Consider the following 25,595-nt stretch of genomic DNA (forward strand, 5'->3'; position numbering starts at 1 on the left):
GAGTCCACTTAGGAGTTGGATTGGTACATCTGTAAGGTGAGAATTGTACCAAGATTTAAACATAATAAATATTTGAGGACTACCATCCATAAGTATATTACAATCATGTCCATTAATCAGAACTTTAACCAGTGGAGCTTGTCCCATCATACTAGCTGGGATGTTATTAGATGACTGGGTACTCCCCATTTTACAGATTTTTATAATTGACAGATTTGTGAGGGGTCCATAAAATGCACCTTGTGGTTTTCCAACTGAGAGGGTAATTTTCTTGGAGTGTTGATATTCCTTCTCCTGCTATTTCCAGCATTGGGATATAAAAAAAAAATCTAAGACTAGCTTGCCCGCCATTATGACATATAATGAACAGTTGGTTATACCTTTTTCTGTTTGTCTCTCATCCAATGCCGGATGGCAGTTAAATATAGTTATCTGACTGGTCTGTTAAATTCTAAGCTGATCATTTTTTTATTCTGCTCCTCCAGTAATTTCATAAGATTCTCATCCAATGATAGTGGGTCAGGGACCGAAAGAACCACTTTTACTTTCTTTATGTTGTTTTCCCTATGGACAATCATTGCTTCCTCCACTTTCACTTTCCTGGCCAACTCTTTTAAGATAGGAGGAGAGACATTAGACATAGTAAATCTCAATCACTGGGTAATAGGATTAGTGATTAATGCTCCATTAAGTACTTGCTTCATTTGGCACTTATTGACATTTCTTTCTCTATACTTCTTTTATCGACAATCTAATACATATAACTTATCAACTCTATGTTTAATGGGTCACGGTGGTCCCATGATCTTGATAAGTACTGGTGAATATAGCTTAGAAATCCCTCACAATCTCCAAGGTGCCATAATAAAAATGTAAAACCTCTATATAATCTTTTAAAGTAGCCTGGGAATTGCTTCTACCGGTATCCTGAATCACATCCATTGTAGGTCCCCTTAAGCTTTTTACTAAGCAATGTTTCTTAGTATGTCCTGGACACTGCTATTCCTCAGAGTCCTGGATTTCAGCCTCCCGCCACAATTTATAAGTTAGGCACAAATGTTATCTCAGAGAATATTCTTAGGTGATGGTTTCTTGCCTCATAAAGCAATCTCTCAAGATGACTAACCACTTTAATTGTGACTGTTCCTAACCAAGTTCCTATAGGTTCATCTTTACTAATTTATGGCTCTGCTATTATCCATATGAAAGCAATTCCCAGATAATTGTTCTCATATTCCATTGTTATCTCCCTGGGTTGCTTCTTCTCTTCCAATATTACTTCCATCAGGCCACAGAAGCTGTATCCTGCTTGGGAAACTTTTCAATGCAATCATGTTTGGATGTAATGCTTGCACTAAATAGTTTCTATTACTGATAATTCTAGTAAATGTGTCCCATTATTATCCATTACACTGAACAACAATATAGGGATGGCTTATTCCATACAATTTCCCTATTTTCCTGAGTATAACTAAATCACCAGTGGCAACTCATTTTTTTCTTTATATCCAGCTATACCGTATATCTACTCCATTCTCTCTATACCAACAATAAATATCCTTTTTTCACATGAAATATACTAGAATTCTTTTCTCTTCACAGTCAACCCATAGTAGGAAGTCTCCCAGGAGGTTATGAAAAGTGACTACACATATTTTAAAATAAGTTCATAAGTATATTTCAATTTTGATATTTAAATTACCTTGGCAACTATATCAAATTAACATCTTTCCTATATAGTAGCTATTGAATGCATAACATTAATTGCATTAATAACAACTTATTTTATATAGGAGATAGAGAGAGTTCTCATAACTGCAGTTCATTCATTAACTGCCTTTTACAGTCAGTGTTGATACTGCTGCCTTAAATACAGAGTTCTAAATAAATTGCCTTTTTAGTAGTATCAGTATTAGAATCTGACAGTGAAAATTCAGCTTTACAGTCTACCCTTTTATATATGTTAATTTTAGTCTTTTGTTCTTTTATCTTCAATTCTCTTATGTTTTTTTTATCTTGTTTCTCACAACACTTAATTAGATTTCGAAACATAGTGTATTGGTATTGGTACCCACAATGACAGGGGAATCAGGGCAGACTAAAGTAATCAAAAGGAACATTTTAATTCAGTGTAATTAACCCAGGTTAAAAAGAAATCTGTTTAAAAATATACCCAAAGTATGGATGCTAGTACTCATTCAGGCCCTATAAGTTCTTCTTTAGTCATTTGTGGGTCTGCAATCAGCCATATGAAAGCAACCCCAGAAAATGGTTCTCCTATTCCATTGTTTTTTTTCCTGGGTTGCTTCTTCTCTGACAATATTACTTCCATCAGTCCACAGAAGCTGTATCCTCCCTGGGAAAATTTTCAATGCATCATGTTTGGATGTAGTGCTTGCACTATATAGTTTCTATTACTAATAATTATAAAAAATGTGTCCCATTATTATCCCTTACACAGAACGACAATATAGGGATGACTTATTCCATACAATTTCCTTATATCGCTGAGTATAACTTCATCACCAGTGGCAAATAATTTTTACTTTAATCTCCAGCTATACCATATATCTAATCCATTCTCTCTACACCAACAATAAATATATTTTCATATGAAATATACTCGCATTCTTTTCTCTTCACAGTCAGCCCACAGCAGGAAGTCCCCAACAAGGAAGTCCCCCAGCAGGTTATAATAAGTGAGTACATATTTTTTAAAATAAGTTCATAAGTAAATTTCAATTTTGACATTGAAATTAGAATCACTTTGGCAACTATATTAAATTAACATCTTTCCTATACAATATCTCATGCATGCATAACATTAATAGCATTAATAACAAAGTCTTTTACATAAACCAAATATATATCTCTATATCTCTCTCTATATATTTTATATATATATATATATATATACATATATATATATATATATATATATAGAGAGAGAGAGAGAGAGAGAGATAAAGAGAGAAAGTTCTCTTATCTGCAGTTGGCTCATTAACTGCCTTTTACAGTGTAAGACGATAGGGCTTCCTTGATATCAGAGTTATTAATAAATTGCATTTTTAGTAGTATCCATAACAGTACTAGATTCTGACAGTGAAAATTCAGCTTTACAGTCGACCCTTTGACAAATGTAATTTTTAATCTTTTGTTCTTTTATCTGCCATGCTCTTATGTTTTTTTATCTTGTTTCTCACACCACTTAATTAGATTTTGAAACATATTGGTGTTGGTACCCACAATGACAGGCAAATCACCATTGTCCCCTGGGGAATCAGGGCAGACTAAAGAGGGTACACACGGAGAGATCCATTCTTAAAATCTAAGCAATCTGACTAGATTGCTTAGATTTTAATCATGTATCTTTTGTGTGTATGACCTTCAGCGATAGCCCGCGCATCGCTATCACCGGTTTTGATTCGCCTGCATACAGGCCCAATCTAGCACATCACTAATTTCAACCGTTGAGTGAAATTAGCGCCCCTCCGCCCCACCCCTCTTGCTCAACACACATCACTCCTAGTGTTTACAGCCCTTAAAGTAATCAAAGGAACATTTTAATTTGGTGTAATGAATCCAGATTAAAAATAAATCTGTGTAAAAATATACCCCAAGTATAGATGCTAATACTCACTCAGGCCCCATATTGTGAGTCCACTTAGGAGTTGGATTGGTACATCTGTAAGGTGAGAATTGTACCAAGATTTAAACATAATAAATATTTGAGGACTACCATCCATAAGTATATTACAATCATGTCCATTAATCAGAACTTTAACCAGTGGAGCTTGTCCCATCATACTAACTGGGATGATATTAGATGACTGGGTACTCCCCATTTTACTGATTTTTATAATTGACAGATTTGTGAGGGGTCCATAAAATGCACCTTGTGGTTTTCCAACTGAGAGGGTAATTTTCTTGGAGTGTTGATATTCCTTCTACTGCTATTTCCAGCATTGGGATATAAAAAAAAAATCTAAGACTAGCTTGCCCACCATTATGACATATAATGAACAGTTGGTTATACCTTTTTCTGTTAGTCTCTCATCCAATGCCGGATGGCAGTTAAATATAGTTATCTGACTGGTCTGTTAAATTATAAGCTGATCATTTTTTTATTCTGCTCCTCCAGTAATTTCATAAGATTCTCATCCAATGATAGTGGGTCAGGGACCGAAAGAACCACTTTTACTTTCTTTATGTGGTTTTCCCTATGGACAATCATTGCTTCCTCCACTTTCACTTTCCTGGCCAACTCTTTTAAGATAGGAGGAGAGACATTAGACATAGTACATCTCAATCACTGGGTAATAGGATTAGTGATTAATGCTCCATTAAGTACTTGCTTCATTTGGCACTTATTTACAATTCTTTCTCTATACTCATCCACAATTCCTTCTCTATACTTCTTTTATCGACAATCTAATACATATAACTTATCAACTCTATGTTTAATGGGTCAAGGTTGTCCCATGATCTTGATAAGTACTGGTGAATATAGCTTAGAAATCCCTAACAATCTCCAAGGTGCCATAATAAAAATGTAAAACCTCTATATAATCTTTTAAAGTCGCCTGGGAATTGCTTCTACCGGTATCCTGAATCACATCCATTGTAGGTCCCCTTAAGCTTTTTACTAACCAATGTTTCTTAGTATGTCCTGGACACTGCTATTCCTCAGAGTCCTGGATTTCAGCCTCCCGCCACAATTTATAAGTTAGGCACAAATGTTATCTCAGAGAATATTCTTAGGTGATGGTTTCTTGCCTCATAAAGCAATCTCTCAAGATGACTAACCACTTTAATTGTGACTGTTCCTAAAGAAGTTCCTATAGGTTCTTCTTTACTAATTTATGGCTCTGCAATTATCCATATGAAAGCAATTCCCAGATAATTGTTCTCATATTCCATTGTTCTCTCCCTGGGTTGCTTCTTCTCTTCCTATATTACTTCCATCAGGCCACAGAAGCTGTATCCTGCTTGGGAAACTTTTCAATGCAATCATGTTTGCATGTAATGCTTGCACTAAATAGTTTCTATTACTGATAATTCTAGTAAATGTGTCCCATTATTATCCCTTACACTGAACGACAATATAGGGATGGCTTATTCCATACAATTTCCCTATATTCCTGAGTATAACTAAATCACCAGTGGCAACTCATTTTTTTCTTAATATCCAGCTATACCGTATATCTACTCCATTCTCTCTATACCAACAATAAATATCCTTATTTCACATGAAATATACTAGCATTCTTTTCTCTTCACAGTCAACCCATAGTAGGAAGTCTCCCAGGAGGTTATGAAAAGTGACTACACATATTTTAAAATAAGTTCATAAGTGTATTTCAATTTTGACATTTAAATTACCTTGGCAACTATATCAAATTAACATCTTTCCTATATAGTATCTATTGAATGCATAACATTAATTGCATTAAAAACAACTTCTTTTATATAGGAGATAGAGAGAGTTCTCATAACTGCAGTTCATTCATTAACTGCCTTTTACAGTCAGTGTCAATACTGCTGCCTTAAACATAGAGTTCTAAATAAATTACCTTTTTAGTAGTATCAGTATAAGAATCTGACAGTGAAAATTCAGCTTTACAGTCTACCCTTTTATATATATTAATTTTAGTCTTTTGTTCTTTTATCTTCAATTCTCTTATGTTTTTTTATCTTGTTTCTCACAACACTTAATTAGATTTCGAAACATACTGTATTGGTATTGGTACCCACAATGACAGGGGAATCAGGGCAGACTAAAGTAATCAAAAGGAACATTTTAATTCAGTGTAATTAACCCAGGTTAAAAAGAAATCTGTTTAAAAATATACCCAAAGTATGGATGCTAGTACTCATTCAGGCCCTATAAGTTCTTCTTTAGTCATTTGTGGGTCTGCAATCAGCCATATGAAAGCAACCCCAGAAAATGGTTCTCCTATTCCATTGTTTTTTTCCTGGGTAGCTTCTTCTCTGACAATATTACTTTCATCAGTCCACAGAAGCTGTATCCTCCATGGAAAATTTTCAATGCATCATGTTTGGATGTAGTGCTTGCACTATATAGTTTCTATTACTAATAATTATAAAAAATGTGTCCCATTATTATCCCTTACACAGAACGACAATATAGGGATGACTTATTCCATACAATTTCCTTATATCTCTGAGTATAACTTCATCACCAGTGGCAAATAATTTTTTCTTTAATCTCCAGCTATACCGTATATCTAATCCATTCTCTCTACACCAACAATAAATATACTTTCATATGAAATATACTCGCATTCTTTTCTCTTCACAGTCAGCCCACAGCAGGAAGTCCCCAACAAGGAAGTCCCCCAGCAGGTTATAATAAGTGAGTACATATTTTTTAAAATAAGTTCATAAGTAAATTTCAATTTTGACATTGAAATTAGAATCACTTTGGCAACTATATTAAATAAACATCTTTCCTATACAATATCTAATGCATGCATAACATTAATAGCATTAATAACAAAGTATTTTACATAGACCAAATATATATCTCTATATCTCTCTCTATATATTTATTCTATATATATATATATATAGAGAGAGAGAGAGAGAGAGAGAGAGAGAGAGAGAAAGAGAGAGAGAGAGATAAAGAGAGAAAGTTCTCTTGACTGCAGTTGGCTCATTAACTGCCTTTTACAGTGTAAGACGATAGGGCTTCCTTGATATCAGAGTTATAAATAAATTGCATTTTTAGTAGTATCCATAACAGTACTAGATTCTGACAGTGAAAATTCAGCTTTACAGTCGACCCTTTGACAAATGTAATTTTTAATCTTTTGTTCTTTTATCTGCCATGCTCTTATGTTTTTTTATCTTGTTTCTCACACCACTTAATTAGATTTTGAAACATATTGGTGTTGTTACCCACAATGACAGGCAAATCACCATTGTCCCCTGGGGAATCAGGGCAGACTAAAGAGGGTACACACGGAGAGATCCATTCTTAAAATCTAAGCAATCTGACTAGATTGCTTAGATTTTAATCATGTATCTTTTGTGTGTATGCCCTTCAGCGATAGCCCGCGCATCGCTATCACCGGTTTTGATTCGCCTGCATACAGGCCCAATCTAGCACATCACTAATTTCAACCGCTGAGTGAAATTAGCGCCCCTCCGCCCCACCCCTCTTGCTCAACACACATCACTCCTAGTGTTTACAGCCCTTAAAGTAATCAAAGGAACATTTTAATTTGGTGTAATGAATCCAGATTAAAAAGAAATCTGTGTAAAAATATACCCCAAGTATGGATGCTAATACTCACTCAGGCCCCATATTGTGAGTCCACTTAGGAGTTGGATTGGTACATCTGTAAGGTGAGAATTGTACCAAGATTTAAACATAATAAATATTTGAGGACTACCATCCATAAGTATATTACAATCGTGTCCATTAATCAGAACTTTAACTAGTGGAGCTGTCCCATCATACTAACTGGGATGTTATTAGATGACTGGGTACTCCCCATTTTACTGATTTTTATAATTGACAGATTTGTGAGGGGTCTATAAAATGCACCTTGTGGTTTTCCAACTGAGAGGGTAATTTTCTTGGAGTGTTGATATTCCTTCTCCTGCTATTTCCAGCATTGGGATATAAAAAAAAAATCAAAGACTAGCTTGCCCACCATTATGACATATAATGAACAGTTGGTTATACCTTTTTCTGTTTGTCTCTCATCCAATGCCGGATGGCAATTAAATATAGTTATCTGACTGGTCTGTTAAATTATAAGCTGATCATTTTTTTATTCTGCTCCTCCAGTAATTTCATAAGATTCTCATCCAATGATAGTGGGTCAGGGACCGAAAGAACCACTTTTACTTTCTTTATGTTGTTTTCCCTATGGACAATCATTGCTTCCTCCACTTTCACTTTCCTGGCCAACTCTTTTAAGATAGGAGGAGAGACATTAGACATAGTACATCTCAATCACTGGGTAATAGGATTAGTGATTAATGCTCCATTAAGTACTTGCTTCATTTGGCACTTATTCACAATTCTTTCTCTATACTCATCCACAATTCCTTCTCTATACTTCTTTTATCGACAATCTAATACATATAACTTATCAACTCTATGTTTAATGGGTCAAGGTTGTCCCATGATCTTGATAAGTACTGGTGAATATAGCTTAGAAATCCCTCACAATCTCCAAGGTGCCATAATAAAAATGTAAAACCTCTATATAATCTTTTAAAGTCGCCTGGGAATTGCTTCTACCGGTATCCTGAATCACATCCATTGTAGGTCCCCTTAAGCTTTTTACTAACCAATGTTTCTTAGTATGTCCTGGACACTGCTATTCCTCAGAGTCCTGGATTTCAGCCTCCCGCCACAATTTATAAGTTAGGCACAAATGTTATCTCAGAGAATATTCTTAGGTGATGGTTTCTTGCCTCATTAAGCAATCTCTCAAGATGACTAACCACTTTAATTGTGACTGTTCCTAAAGAAGTTCCTATAGGTTCTTCTTTACTAATGTATGGCTCTGCAATTATCCATATGAAAGCAATTCCCAGATAATTGTTCTCATATTCCATTGTTCTCTCCCTGGGTTGCTTCTTCTCTTCCAATATTACTTCCATCAGGCCACAGAAGCTGTATCCTGCTTGGGAAACTTTTCAATGCAATCATGTTTGGATGTAATGCTTGCACTAAATAGTTTCTATTACTGATAATTCTAGTAAATGTGTCCCATTATTATCCCTTACACTGAACGACAATATAGGGATGGCTTATTCCATACAATTTCCCTATATTCCTGAGTATAACTAAATCACCAGTGGCAACTCATTTTTTTCTTAATATCCAGCTATACCGTCTATCTACTCCATTCTCTCTATACCAACAATAAATATCCTTATTTCACATTAAATATACTAGCATTCTTTTCTCTTCACAGTCAACCCATAGTAGGAAGTCTCCCAGGAGGTTATGAAAAGTGACTACACATATTTTAAAATAAGTTCATAAGTATATTTCAATTTTGACATTTAAATGACCTTGGCAACTATATCAAATTAACATCTTTCCTATATAGTATCTATTGAATGCATAACATTAATTGCATTAAAAACAACTTCTTTTATATAGGAGATAGAGAGAGTTCTCATAACGGCAGTTCATTCATTAACTGCCTTTTACAGTCAGTGTCGATACTGCTGCCTTAAATACAGAGTTCTAAATAAATTGCCTTTTTGTAGTATCAGTATTAGAATCTGACAGTGAAAATTCAGCTTTACAGTCTACCCTTTTATATATGTTAATTTTAGTCTTTTGTTCTTTTATCTTCAATTCTCTTATGTTTTTTTTATCTTGTTTCTCACAACACTTAATTAGATTTCGAAACATACTGTATTGGTACCCACAATGACAGGGGAATCAGGGCAGACTAAAGTAATCAAAAGGAACATTTTAATTCAGTGTAATTAACCCAGGTTAAAAAGAAATCTGTTTAAAAATATACCCAAAGTATGGATGCTAGTACTCATTCAGGCCCTATAAGTTCTTCTTCAGTAATTTGTGGGTCTGCAATCAGCCATATGAAAGCAACCCCAGAAAATGGTTCTCCTATTCCATTGTTTTTTTCCTGGGTAGCTTCTTCTCTGACAATATTACTTTCATCAGTCCACAGAAGCTGTATCCTCCATGGAAAATTTTCAATGCATCATGTTTGGATGTAGTGCTTGCACTATATAGTTTCTATTACTAATAATTATAAAAAATGTGTCCCATTATTATCCCTTACACAGAACGACAATATAGGGATGACTTATTCCATACAATTTCCTTATATCTCTGAGTATAACTTCATCACCAGTGGCAAATAATTTTTTCTTTAATCTCCAGCTATACCGTATATCTAATCCATTCTCTCTACACCAACAATAAATATACTTTCACATGAAATATACTCGCATTCTTTTCTCTTCACAGTCAGCCCACAGCAGGAAGTCCCCAACAAGGAAGTCCCCCAGCAGGTTATAATAAGTGAGTACATATTTTTTAAAATAAGTTCATAAGTAAATTTCAATTTTGACATTGAAATTAGAATCACTTTGGCAACTATATTAAATTAACATCTTTCCTATACAATATCTCATGCATGCATAACATTAATAGCATTAATAACAAAGTCTTTTACATAGACCAAATATATATCTCTATATCTCTCTCTATATATTTATTCTATATATATATATATATATATATATATAGAGAGAGAGAGAGAGAGAGAGAGAGATAAAGAGAGAAAGTTCTCTTGACTGCAGTTGGCTCATTAACAGCCTTTTACAGTGTAAGACGTTAGGGCTTCCTTGATATCAGAGTTAAAAATAAATTGCATTTTTAGTAGTATCCATAACAGTACTAGATTCTGACAGTGAAAATTCCGCTTTACAGTCGACCCTTTGACAAATGTAATTTTTAATCTTTTGTTTTTTTATCTGCCATGCTCTTATGTTTTTTTATCTTGTTTCTCACACCACTTAATTAGATTTTGAAACATATTGGTGTTGGTACCCACAATGACAGGCAAATCACCATTGTCCCCTGGGGAATCAGGGCAGACTAAAGAGGGTACACACGGAGAGATCCATTCTTAAAATCTAAGCAATCTGACTAGATTGCTTAGATTTTAATCATGTATCTTTTGTGTGTATGACCTTCAGCGATAGCCCGCGCATCACTATCACCGGTTTTGATTCGCCTGCATACAGGCCCAATCTAGCACATCACTAATTTCAACCGTTGAGTGAAATTAGCGCCCCTCCGCCCCACCCCTCTTGCTCAACACACATCACTCCTAGTGTTTACAGCCCTTAAAGTAATCAAAGGAACATTTTAATTTGGTGTAATGAATCCAGATTAAAAAGAAATCTGTGTAAAAATATACCCCAAGTATGGATGCTAATACTCACTCAGGCCCCATATTGTGAGTCCACTTAGGAGTTGGATTGGTACATCTGTAAGGTGAGAATTGTACCAAGATTTAAACATAATAAATATTTGAGGACTACCATCCATAAGTATATTACAATCATGTCCATTAATCAGAACTTTAACCAGTGGAGCTGTCCCATCATACTAACTGGGATGTTATTAGATGACTGGGTACTCCCCATTTTACTGATTTTTATAATTGACAGATTTGTGAGGGGTCTATAAAATGCACCTTGTGGTTTTCCAACTGAGAGGGTAATTTTCTTGGAGTGTTGATATTCCTTCTCCTGCTATTTCCAGCATTGGGATATAAAAAAAAAATCTAAGACTAGCTTGCCCACCATTATGACATATAATGAACAGTTGGTTATACCTTTTTCTGTTTGTCTCTCATCCAATGCCGGATGGCAATTAAATATAGTTATCTGACTGGTCTGTTAAATTATAAGCTGATCATTTTTTTATTCTGCTCCTCCAGTAATTTCATAAGATTCTCATCCAATGATAGTGGATCAGGGACCGAAAGAACCACTTTTACTTTCTTTATGTGGTTTTCCCTATGGACAATCATTGCTTCCTCCACTTTCACTTTCCTGGCCAACTCTTTTAAGATAGGAGGAGAGACATTAGACATAGTACATCTCAATCACTGGGTAATAGGATTAGTGATTAATGCTCCATTAAGTACTTGCTTCATTTGGCACTTATTCACAATTCTTTCTCTATACTCATCCACAATTCCTTCTCTATACTTCTTTTATCGACAATCTAATACATATAACTTATCAACTCTATGTTTAATGGGTCAAGGTTGTCCCATGATCTTGATAAGTACTGGTGAATATAGCTTAGAAATCCCTCACAATCTCCAAGGTGCCATAATAAAAATGTAAAACCTCTATATAATCTTTTAAAGTCGCCTGGGAATTGCTTCTACCGGTATCCTGAATCACATCCATTGTAGGTCCCCTTAAGCTTTTTACTAACCAATGTTTCTTAGTATGTCCTGGACACTGCTATTCCTCAGAGTCCTGGATTTCAGCCTCCCGCCACAATTTATAAGTTAGGCACAAATGTTATCTCAGAGAATATTCTTAGGTGATGGTTTCTTGCCTCATTAAGCAATCTCTCAAGATGACTAACCACTTTAATTGTGACTGTTCCTAAAGAAGTTCCTATAGGTTCTTCTTTACTAATGTATGGCTCTGCAATTATCCATATGAAAGCAATTCCCAGATAATTGTTCTCATATTCCATTGTTCTCTCCCTGGGTTGCTTCTTCTCTTCCAATATTACTTCCATCAGGCCACAGAAGCTGTATCCTGCTTGGGAAACTTTTCAATGCAATCATGTTTGGATGTAATGCTTGCACTAAATAGTTTCTATTACTGATAATTCTAGTAAATGTGTCCCATTATTATCCCTTACACTGAACGACAATATAGGGATGGCTTATTCCATACAATTTCCCTATATTCCTGAGTATAACTAAATCACCAGTGGCAACTCATTTTTTTCTTAATATCCAGCTATACCGTCTATCTACTCCATTCTCTCTATACCAACAATAAATATCCTTATTTCACATGAAATATACTAGCATTCTTTTCTCTTCACAGTCAACCCATAGTAGGAAGTCTCCCAGGAGGTTATGAAAAGTGACTACACATATTTTAAAATAAGTTCATAAGTATATTTCAATTTTGACATTTAAATGACCTTGGCAACTATATCAAATTAACATCTTTCCTATATAGTATCTATTGAATGCATAACATTAATTGCATTAAAAACAACTTCTTTTATATAGGAGATAGAGAGAGTTCTCATAACGGCAGTTCATTCATTAACTGCCTTTTACAGTCAGTGTCGATACTGCTGCCTTAAATACAGAGTTCTAAATAAATTGCCTTTTTGTAGTATCAGTATTAGAATCTGACAGTGAAAATTCAGCTTTACAGTCTACCCTTTTATATATGTTAATTTTAGTCTTTTGTTCTTTTATCTTCAATTCTCTTATGTTTTTTTTATCTTGTTTCTCACAACACTTAATTAGATTTCGAAACATACTGTATTGGTACCCACAATGACAGGGGAATCAGGGCAGACTAAAGTAATCAAAAGGAACATTTTAATTCAGTGTAATTAACCCAGGTTAAAAAGAAATCTGTTTAAAAATATACCCAAAGTATGGATGCTAGTACTCATTCAGGCCCTATAAGTTCTTCTTCAGTAATTTGTGGGTCTGCAATCAGCCATATGAAAGCAACCCCAGAAAATGGTTCTCCTATTCCATTGTTTTTTTCCTGGGTAGCTTCTTCTCTGACAATATTACTTTCATCAGTCCACAGAAGCTGTATCCTCCATGGAAAATTTTCAATGCATCATGTTTGGATGTAGTGCTTGCACTATATAGTTTCTATTACTAATAATTATAAAAAATGTGTCCCATTATTATCCCTTACACAGAACGACAATATAGGGATGACTTATTCCATACAATTTCCTTATATCTCTGAGTATAACTTCATCACCAGTGGCAAATAATTTTTTCTTTAATCTCCAGCTATACCGTATATCTAATCCATTCTCTCTACACCAACAATAAATATACTTTCACATGAAATATACTCGCATTCTTTTCTCTTCACAGTCAGCCCACAGCAGGAAGTCCCCAACAAGGAAGTCCCCCAGCAGGTTATAATAAGTGAGTACATATTTTTTAAAATAAGTTCATAAGTAAATTTCAATTTTGACATTGAAATTAGAATCACTTTGGCAACTATATTAAATTAACATCTTTCCTATACAATATCTCATGCATGCATAACATTAATAGCATTAATAACAAAGTCTTTTACATAGACCAAATATATATCTCTATATCTCTCTCTATATATTTATTCTATATATATATATATATATATAGAGAGAGAGAGAGAGAGAGAGAGAGATAAAGAGAGAAAGTTCTCTTGACTGCAGTTGGCTCATTAACAGCCTTTTACAGTGTAAGACGTTAGGGCTTCCTTGATATCAGAGTTAAAAATAAATTGCATTTTTAGTAGTATCCATAACAGTACTAGATTCTGACAGTGAAAATTCCGCTTTACAGTCGACCCTTTGACAAATGTAATTTTTAATCTTTTGTTTTTTTATCTGCCATGCTCTTATGTTTTTTTATCTTGTTTCTCACACCACTTAATTAGATTTTGAAACATATTGGTGTTGGTACCCACAATGACAGGCAAATCACCATTGTCCCCTGGGGAATCAGGGCAGACTAAAGAGGGTACACACGGAGAGATCCATTCTTAAAATCTAAGCAATCTGACTAGATTGCTTAGATTTTAATCATGTATCTTTTGTGTGTATGACCTTCAGCGATAGCCCGCGCATCACTATCACCGGTTTTGATTCGCCTGCATACAGGCCCAATCTAGCACATCACTAATTTCAACCGTTGAGTGAAATTAGCGCCCCTCCACCCCACCCCTCTTGCTCAACACACATCACTCCTAGTGTTTACAGCCCTTAAAGTAATCAAAGGAACATTTTAATTTGGTGTAATGAATCCAGATTAAAAAGAAATCTGTGTAAAAATATACCCCAAGTATGGATGCTAATACTCACTCAGGCCCCATATTGTGAGTCCACTTAGGAGTTGGATTGGTACATCTGTAAGGTGAGAATTGTACCAAGATTTAAACATAATAAATATTTGAGGACTACCATCCATAAGTATATTACAATCATGTCCATTAATCAGAACTTTAACCAGTGGAACTGTCCCATCATACTAACTGGGATGTTATTAGATGACTGGGTACTCCCCATTTTACTGATTTTTATAATTGACAGATTTGTGAGGGGTCTATAAAATGCACCTTGTGGTTTTCCAACTGAGAGGGTAATTTTCTTGGAGTGTTGATATTCCTTCTCCTGCTATTTCCAGCATTGGGATATAAAAAAAAAATCTAAGACTAGCTTGCCCACCATTATGACATATAATGAACAGTTGGTTATACCTTTTTCTGTTTGTCTCTCATCCAATGCCGGATGGCAATTAAATATAGTTATCTGACTGGTCTGTTAAATTATAAGCTGATCATTTTTTTATTCTGCTCCTCCAGTAATTTCATAAGATTCTCATCCAATGATAGTGGATCAGGGACCGAAAGAACCACTTTTACTTTCTTTATGTGGTTTTCCCTATGGACAATCATTGCTTCCTCCACTTTCACTTTCCTGGCCAACTCTTTTAAGATAGGAGGAGAGACATTAGACATAGTACATCTCAATCACTGGGTAATAGGATTAGTGATTAATGCTCCATTAAGTACTTGCTTCATTTGGCACTTATTCACAATTCTTTCTCTATACTCATCCACAATTCCTTCTCTATACTTCTTTTATCGACAATCTAATACATATAACTTATCAACTCTATGTTTAATGGGTCAAGGTTGTCCCATGATCTTGATAAGTACTGGTGAATATAGCTTAGAAATCCCTAACAATCTCCAAGGTGCCATAATAAAAATGTAAAACCTCTATATAATCTTTTAAAGTCGCCTGGGAATTGCTTCTACCGGTATCCTGAATCACATCCATTGTAGGTCCCCTTAAGCTTTTTACTAACCAATGTTTCTTAGTATGTCCTGGACACTGCTATTCCTCAGAGTCCTGGATTTCAGCCTCCCGCCACAATTTATAAGTTAGGCACAAATGTAATCTCAGAGAATATTCTTAGGTGATGGTTTCTTGCCTCATAAAGCAATCTCTCAAGATGACTAACCACTTTAATTGTGACTGTTCCTAAAGAAGTTCCTATAGGTTCTTCTTTACTAATTTATGGCTCTGCAATTATCCATATGAAAGCAATTCCCAGATAATTGTTCTCATATTCCATTGTTCTCTCCCTGGGTTGCTTCTTCTCTTCCAATATTACTTCCATCAGGCCACAGAAGCTGTATCCTGCTTGGGAAACTTTTCAATGCAATCATGTTTGGATGTAATGCTTGCACTAAATAGTTTCTATTACTGATAATTCTAGTAAATGTGTCCCATTATTATCCCTTACACTGAACGACAATATAGGGATGGCTTATTCCATACAATTTCCCTATATTCCTGAGTATAACTAAATCACCAGTGGCAACTCATTTTTTTCTTAATATCCAGCTATACCGTATATCTACTCCATTCTCTCTATACCAACAATAAATATCCTTATTTCACATGAAATATACTAGCATTCTTTTCTCTTCACAGTCAACCCATAGTAGGAAGTCTCCCAGGAGGTTATGAAAAGTGACTACACATATTTTAAAATAAGTTCATAAGTATATTTCAATTTTGACATTTAAATGACCTTGGCAACTATATCAAATTAACATCTTTCCTATATAGTATCTATTGAATGCATAACATTAATTGCATTAAAAACAACTTCTTTTATATAGGAGATAGAGAGAGTTCTCATAACGGCAGTTCATTCATTAACTGCCTTTTACAGTCAGTGTCGATACTGCTGCCTTAAATACAGAGTTCTAAATAAATTGCCTTTTTGTAGTATCAGTATTAGAATCTGACAGTGAAAATTCAGCTTTACAGTCTACCCTTTTATATATGTTAATTTTAGTCTTTTGTTCTTTTATCTTCAATTCTCTTATGTTTTTTTTATCTTGTTTCTCACAACACTTAATTAGATTTCGAAACATACTGTATTGGTACCCACAATGACAGGGGAATCAGGGCAGACTAAAGTAATCAAAAGGAACATTTTAATTCAGTGTAATTAACCCAGGTTAAAAAGAAATCTGTTTAAAAATATACCCAAAGTATGGATGCTAGTACTCATTCAGGCCCTATAAGTTCTTCTTCAGTAATTTGTGGGTCTGCAATCAGCCATATGAAAGCAACCCCAGAAAATGGTTCTCCTATTCCATTGTTTTTTTCCTGGGTAGCTTCTTCTCTGACAATATTACTTTCATCAGTCCACAGAAGCTGTATCCTCCATGGAAAATTTTCAATGCATCATGTTTGGATGTAGTGCTTGCACTATATAGTTTCTATTACTAATAATTATAAAAAATGTGTCCCATTATTATCCCTTACACAGAACGACAATATAGGGATGACTTATTCCATACAATTTCCTTATATCTCTGAGTATAACTTCATCACCAGTGGCAAATAATTTTTTCTTTAATCTCCAGCTATACCGTATATCTAATCCATTCTCTCCACACCAACAATAAATATACTTTCACATGAAATATACTCACATTTTTTTCTCTTCACAGTCAGCCCACAGCAGGAAGTCCCCAACAAGGAAGTCCCCCAGCAGGTTATAATAAGTGAGTACATATTTTTTAAAATAAGTTCATAAGTAAATTTCAATTTTGACATTGAAATTAGAATCACTTTGGCAACTATATTAAATTAACATCTTTCCTATACAATATCTCATGCATGCATAACATTAATAGCATTAATAACAAAGTATTTTACATAGACCAAATATATATCTCTATATCTCTCTCTATATATTTATTCTATATATATATATATATAGAGAGAGAGAGAGAGAGAGAGAGAGAGAGGGAGAGAGAGATAAAGAGAGAAAGTTCTCTTGACTGCAGTTGGCTCATTAACTGCCTTTTACAGTGTAAGACGATAGGGCTTCCTTGATATCAGAGTTAAAAATAAATTGCATTTTTAGTAGTATCCATAACAGTACTAGATTCTGACAGTGAAAATTCAGCTTTACAGTCGGCCCTTTGACAAATGTAATTTTTAATCTTTTGTTCTTTTATCTGCCATGCTCTTATGTTTTTTTATCTTGTTTCTCACACCACTTAATTAGATTTTGAAACATATTGGTGTTGGTACCCACAATGACAGGCAAATCACCATTGTCCCCTGGGGAATCAGGGCAGACTAAAGAGGGTACACACGGAGAGATCCATTCTTAAAATCTAAGCAATCTGACTAGATTGCTTAGATTTTAATCATGTATCTTTTGAGTGTATGACCTTCAGCGATAGCCCGCGCATCGCTATCACCGGTTTTGATTCGCCTGCATACAGGCCCAATCTAGCACATCACTAATTTCAACCGTTGAGTGAAATTAGCGCCCCTCCGCCCGACCCCTCTTGCTCAACACACATCACTCCTAGTGTTTACAGCCCTTAAAGTAATCAAAGGAACATTTTAATTTGGTGTAATATATCCAGATTAAAAAGAAATCTGTGTAAAAATATACCCCAAGTATGGATGCTAATACTCACTCAGGCCCCATATTGTGAGTCCACTTAGGAGTTGGATTGGTACATCTGTAAGGTGAGAATTGTACCAAGATTTAAACATAATAAATATTTGAGGACTACCATCCATAAGTATATTACAATCATGTCCATTAATCAGAACTTTAACCAGTGGAGCTTGTCCCATCATACTAACTGGGATGTTATTAGATGACTGGGTACTCCCCATTTTACTGATTTTTATAATTGACAGATTTGTGAGGGGTCCATAAAATGCACCTTGTGGTTTTCCAACTGAGAGGGTAATTTTCTTGGAGTGTTGATATTCCTTCTCCTGCTATTTCCAGCATTGGGATATAAAAAAAAAAAATCTAAGACTAGCTTGCCCACCATTATGACATATAATGAACAGTTGGTTATACCTTTTTCTGTTTGTCTCTCATCCAATGCCGGATGGCAGTTAAATATAGGTATCTGACTGGTCTGTTAAATTATAAGCTGATCATTTTTTTATTCTGCTCCTCCAGTAATTTCATAAGATTCTCATCCAATGATAGTGGGTCAGGGACCGAAAGAACCACTTTTACTTTCTTTATGTGGTTTTCCCTATGGACAATCATTGCTTCCTCCACTTTCACTTTCCTGGCCAACTCTTTTAAGATAGGAGGAGAGACATTAGACATAGTACATCTCAATCACTGGGTAATAGGATTAGTGATTAATGCTCCATTAAGTACTTGCTTCATTTGGCACTTATTCACAATTCTTTCTCTATACTCATCCACAATTCCTTCTCTATACTTCTTTTATCGACAATCTAATACATATAACTTATCAACTCTATGTTTAATGGGTCAAGGTTGTCCCATAATCTTGATAAATACTGGTGAATATAGCTTAGAAATCCCTCACAATCTCCAAGGTGCCATAATAAAAATGTAAAACCTCTATATAATCTTTTAAAGTCGCCTGGGAATTGCTTCTACCGGTATCCTGAATCACATCCATTGTAGGTCCCCTTAAGCTTTTTACTAACCAATGTTTCTTAGTATGTCCTGGACACTGCTATTCCTCAGATTCCTGGATTTCAGCCTCCCGCGACAATTTATAAGTTAGGCACAAATGTTATCTCAGAGAATATTCTTAGGTGATGGTTTCTTGCCTCATAAAGCAATCTCTCAAGATGACTAACCACTTTAATTGTGACTGTTCCTAAAGAAGTTCCTATAGGTTCTTCTTTACTAATTTATGGCTCTGCAATTATCCACATGAAAGCAATTCCCAGATAATTATTCTCATATTCCATTGTTCTCTCCCTGGGTTGCTTCTTCTCTTCCAATATTACTTCCATCAGGCCACAGAAGCTGTATCCTGCTTGGGAAACTTTTCAATGCAATCATGTTTGGATGTAATGCTTGCACTAAATAGTTTCTATTACTGATAATTCTAGTAAATGTGTCCCATTATTATCCCTTACACTGAACGACAATATAGGGATGGCTTATTCCATACAATTTCCCTATATTCCTGAGTATAACTAAATCACCAGTGGCAACTCATTTTTTTCTTAATATCCAGCTATACCGTATATCTACTCCATTCTCTCTATACCAACAATAAATATCCTTATTTCACATGAGATATACTAGCATTCTTTTCTCTTCACAGTCAACCCATAGTAGGAAGTCTCCCAGGAGGTTATGAAAAGTGACTACACATATTTTAAAATAAGTTCATAAGTATATTTCAATTTTGACATTTAAATGACCTTGGCAACTATATCAAATTAACATCTTTCCTATATAGTATCTATTGAATGCATAACATTAATTGCATTAAAAACAACTTCTTTTATATAGGAGATAGAGAGAGTTCTCATAACGGCAGTTCATTCATTAACTGCCTTTTACAGTCAGTGTCGATACTGCTGCCTTAAATACAGAGTTCTAAATAAATTGCCTTTTTGTAGTATCAGTATTAGAATCTGACAGTGAAAATTCAGCTTTACAGTCTACCCTTTTATATATGTTCATTTTAGTCTTTTGTTCTTTTATCTTCAATTCTCTTATGTTTTTTTTATCTTGTTTCTCACAACACTTAATTAGATTTCGAAACATACTGTATTGGTACCCACAATGACAGGGGAATCAGGGCAGACTAAAGTAATCAAAAGGAACATTTTAATTCAGTGTAATTAACCCAGGTTAAAAAGAAATCTGTTTAAAAATATACCCAAAGTATGGATGCTAGTACTCATTCAGGCCCTATAAGTTCTTCTTCAGTAATTTGTGGGTCTGCAATCAGCCATATGAAAGCAACCCCAGAAAATGGTTCTCCTATTCCATTGTTTTTTTCCTGGGTAGCTTCTTCTCTGACAATATTACTTTCATCAGTCCACAGAAGCTGTATCCTCCATGGAAAATTTTCAATGCATCATGTTTGGATGTAGTGCTTGCACTATATAGTTTCTATTACTAATAATTATAAAAAATGTGTCCCATTATTATCCCTTACACAGAACGACAATATAGGGATGACTTATTCCATACAATTTCCTTATATCTCTGAGTATAACTTCATCACCAGTGGCAAATAATTTTTTCTTTAATCTCCAGCTATACCGTATATCTAATCCATTCTCTCCATTCCATTCTCTCCACACCAACAATAAATATACTTTCACATGAAATATACTCGCATTTTTTTCTCTTCACAGTCAGCCCACAGCAGGAAGTCCCCAACAAGGAAGTCCCCCAGCAGGTTATAATAAGTGAGTACATATTTTTTAAAATAAGTTCATAAGTAAATTTCAATTTTGACATTGAAATTAGAATCACTTTGGCAACTATATTAAATGAACATCTTTCCTATACAATATCTCATGCATGCATAACATTAATAGCATTAATAACAAAGTATTTTAGTATTTTACATAGACCAAATATATATCTCTATATCTCTCTCTATATATTTATTCTATATATATATATATATATATATATATATATATATATAGAGAGAGAGAGAGAGAGGGAGAGAGAGATAAAGAGAGAAAGTTCTCTTGACTGCAGTTGGCTCATTAACTGCCTTTTACAGTGTAAGACGATAGGGCTTCCTTGATATCAGAGTTAAAAATAAATTGCATTTTTAGTAGTATCCATAACAGTACTAGATTCTGACAGTGAAAATTCAGCTTTACAGTCGACCCTTTGACAAATGTAATTTTTAATCTTTTGTTCTTTTATCTGCCATGCTCTTATGTTTTTTTATCTTGTTTCTCACACCACTTAATTAGATTTTGAAACATACTGGTGTTGGTACCCACAATGACAGGCAAATCACCATTGTCCCCTGGGGAATCAGGGCAGACTAAAGAGGGTACACACGGAGAGATCCATTCTTAAAATCTAAGCAATCTGACTAGATTGCTTAGATTTTAATCATGTATCTTTTGTGTGTATGACCTTCAGCGATAGCCCGCGCATCGCTATCACCGGTTTTGATTCGCCTGCATACAGGCCCAATCTAGCACATCACTAATTTTAACCGTTGAGTGAAATTAGCGCCCCTCCGCCCCACCCCTCTTGCTCAACACACATCACTCCTAGTGTTTACAGCCCTTAAAGTAATCAAAGGAACATTTTAATTTGGTGTAATGAATCCAGATTAAAAAGAAATCTGTGTAAAATTATACCCCAAGTATGGATGCTAATACTCACTCAGGCCCCATATTGTGAGTCCACTTAGGAGTTGGATTGGTACATCTGTAAGGTGAGAATTGTACCAAGATTTAAACATAATAAATATTTGAGGACTACCATCCATAAGTATATTACAATCATGTCCATTAATCAGAACTTTAACCAGTGGAGCTTGTCCCATCATACTAACTGGGATGTTATTAGATGACTGGGTACTCCCCATTTTACTGATTTTTATAATTGACAGATTTGTGAGGGGTCCATAAAATGCACCTTGTGGGTTTCCAACTGAGAGGGTAATTTTCTTGGAGTGTTGATATTCCTTCTCCTGCTTTTTCCAGCATTGGGATATAAAAAAAAAAATCTAAGACTAGCTTGCCCACCATTATGACATATAATGAACAGTTGGTTATACCTTTTTCTGTTTGTCTCTCATCCAATGCCGGATGGCAGTTAAATATAGGTATCTGACTGGTCTGTTAAATTATAAGCTGATCATTTTTTTATTCAGCTCCTCCAGTAATTTCATAAGATTCTCATCCAATGATAGTGGGTCAGGGACCGAAAGAACCACTTTTACTTTCTTTATGTGGTTTTCCCTATGGACAATCATTGCTTCCTCCACTTTCACTTTCCTGGCCCACTCTTTTAAGATAGGAGGAGAGACATTAGACATAGTACATCTCAATCACTGGGTAATAGGATTAGTGATTAATGCTCCATTAAGTACTTGCTTCATTTGGCACTTATTCACAATTCTTTCTCTATACTCATCCACAATTCCTTCTCTATACTTCTTTTATCGACAATCTAATACATATAACTTATCAACTCTATGTTTAATGGGTCAAGGTTGTCCCATGATCTTGATAAGTACTGGTGAATATAGCTTAGAAATCCCTCACAATCTCCAAGGTGCCATAATAAAAATGTAAAACCTCTATATAATCTTTTAAAGTCGCCTGGGAATTGCTTCTACCGGTATCCTGAATCACATCCATTGTAGGTCCCCTTAAGCTTTTTACTAACCAATGTTTCTTAGTATGTCCTGGACACTGCTATTCCTCAGAGTCCTGGATTTCAGCCTCCCGCCACAATTTATAAGTTAGGCACAAATGTTATCTCAGAGAATATTCTTAGGTGATGGTTTCTTGCCTCATAAAGCAATCTCTCAAGATGACTAACCACTTTAATTGTGACTGTTCCTAAAGAAGTTCCTATAGGTTCTTCTTTACAAATTTATGGCTCTGCAATTATCCATATGAAAGAAATTCCCAGATAATTGTTCTCATATTCCATTGTTCTCTCCCTGGGTTGCTTCTTCTCTTCCAATATTACTTCCATCAGGCCACAGAAGCTGTATCCTGCTTGGGAAACTTTTCAATGCAATCATGTTTGGATGTAATGCTTGCACTAAATAGTTTCTATTACTGATAATTCTAGTAAATGTGTCCCATTATTATCCCTTACACTGAACGACAATATAGGGATGGCTTATTCCATACAATTTCCCTATATTCCTGAGTATAACTAAATCACCAGTGGCAACTCATTTTTTTCTTAATATACAGCTATACCGTATATCTACTCCATTCTCTCTATACCAACAATAAATATCCTTATTTCACATGAAATATACTAGCATTCTTTTCTCTTCACAGTCAACCCATAGTAGGAAGTCTCCCAGGAGGTTATGAAAAGTGACTACACATATTTTAAAATAAGTTCATAAGTATATTTCAATTTTGACATTTAAATGACCTTGGCAACTATATCAAATTAACATCTTTCCTATATAGTATCTATTGAATGCATAACATTAATTGCATTAAAAACAACTTCTTTTATACAGGAGATAGAGAGAGTTCTCATAACGGCAGTTCATTCATTAACTGCCTTTTACAGTCAGTGTCGATACTGCTGCCTTAAATACAGAGTTCTAAATAAATTGCCTTTTTGTAGTATCAGTATTAGAATCTGACAGTGAAAATTCAGCTTTACAGTCTACCCTTTTATATATGTTAATTTTAGTCTTTTGTTCTTTTATCTTCAATTCTCTTATGTTTTTTTTATCTTGTTTCTCACAACACTTAATTAGATTTGGAAACATACTGTATTGGTACCCACAATGACAGGGGAATCAGGGCAGACTAAAGTAATCAAAAGGAACATTTTAATTCAGTGTAATTAACCCAGGTTAAAAAGAAATCTGTTTAAAAATATACCCAAAGTATGGATGCTAGTACTCATTCAGGCCCTATAAGTTCTTCTTCAGTAATTTGTGGGTCTGCAATCAGCCATATGATAGCAACCCCAGAAAATGGTTCTCCTATTCCATTGTTTTTTTCCTGGGTAGCTTCTTCTCTGACAATATTACTTTCATCAGTCCACAGAAGCTGTATCCTCCATGGAAAATTTTCAATGCATCATGTTTGGATGTAGTGCTTGCACTATATAGTTTCTATTACTAATAATTATAAAAAATGTGTCCCATTATTATCCCTTACACAGAACGACAATATAGGGATGACTTATTCCATACAATTTCCTTATATCTCTGAGTATAACTTCATCACCAGTGGCAAATAATTTTTTCTTTAATCTCCAGCTATACCGTATATCTAATCCATTCTCTCCACACCAACAATAAATATACTTTCACATGAAATATACTCGCATTTTTTTCTCTTCACAGTCAGCCCACAGCAGGAAGTCCCCAACAAGGAAGTCCCCCAGCAGGTTATAATAAGTGAGTACATATTTTTTAAAATAAGTTCATAAGTAAATTTCAATTTTGACATTGAAATTAGAATCACTTTGGCAACTATATTAAATTAACATCTTTCCTATACAATATCTCATGCATGCATAACATTAATAGCATTAATAACAAAGTCTTTTACATAGACCAAATATATATCTCTATATCTCTCTCTATATATTATATATATATATATATATAGAGAGAGAGAGAGAGAGAGAAAGAGAGAGAGAGAGATAGATAGATAGATAAAGAGAAAGTTCTCTTAACTGCAGTTGGCTCATTAACTGCCTTTTACAGTGTAAGACGATAGGGCTTCCTTGATATCAGAGTTATTAATAAATTGCATTTTTAGTAGTATCCATAACAGTACTAGATTCTGACAGTGAAAATTCAGCTTTACAGTCGACCCTTTGACAAATGTAATTTTTAATCTTTTGTTCTTTTATCTGCCATGCTCTTATGTTTTTTTATCTTGTTTCTCACACCACTTAATTAGATTTTGAAACATATTGGTGTTGATACCCAAAATGACAGGCAAATCACCATTGTCCCCTGGGGAATCAGGGCAGACTAAAGAGGGTACACACGGAGAGATCCATTCTTAAAATCTAAGCAATCTGACTAGATTGCTTAGATTTTAATCATGTATCTCTTGTGTGTATGCCCTTCAGCGATAGCCCGCGCATCGCTATCACCGGTTTTGATTCGCCTGCATACAGGCACAATCTAGCACATTACTAATTTCAACCGCTGAGTGAAATTAGCGCCCCTCCACCCCACCTCCCTTGCTCAACACACATCACTCCTAGTGTTTACAGCCCTTAAAGTAATCAAAGGAACATTTTAATTTGGTGTAATGAATC

The sequence above is a fragment of the Pseudophryne corroboree genome, chromosome 9, assembly GCF_028390025.1.
Source record: "Pseudophryne corroboree isolate aPseCor3 chromosome 9, aPseCor3.hap2, whole genome shotgun sequence".
Taxonomy (NCBI): Eukaryota; Metazoa; Chordata; class Amphibia; order Anura; family Myobatrachidae; genus Pseudophryne; species Pseudophryne corroboree.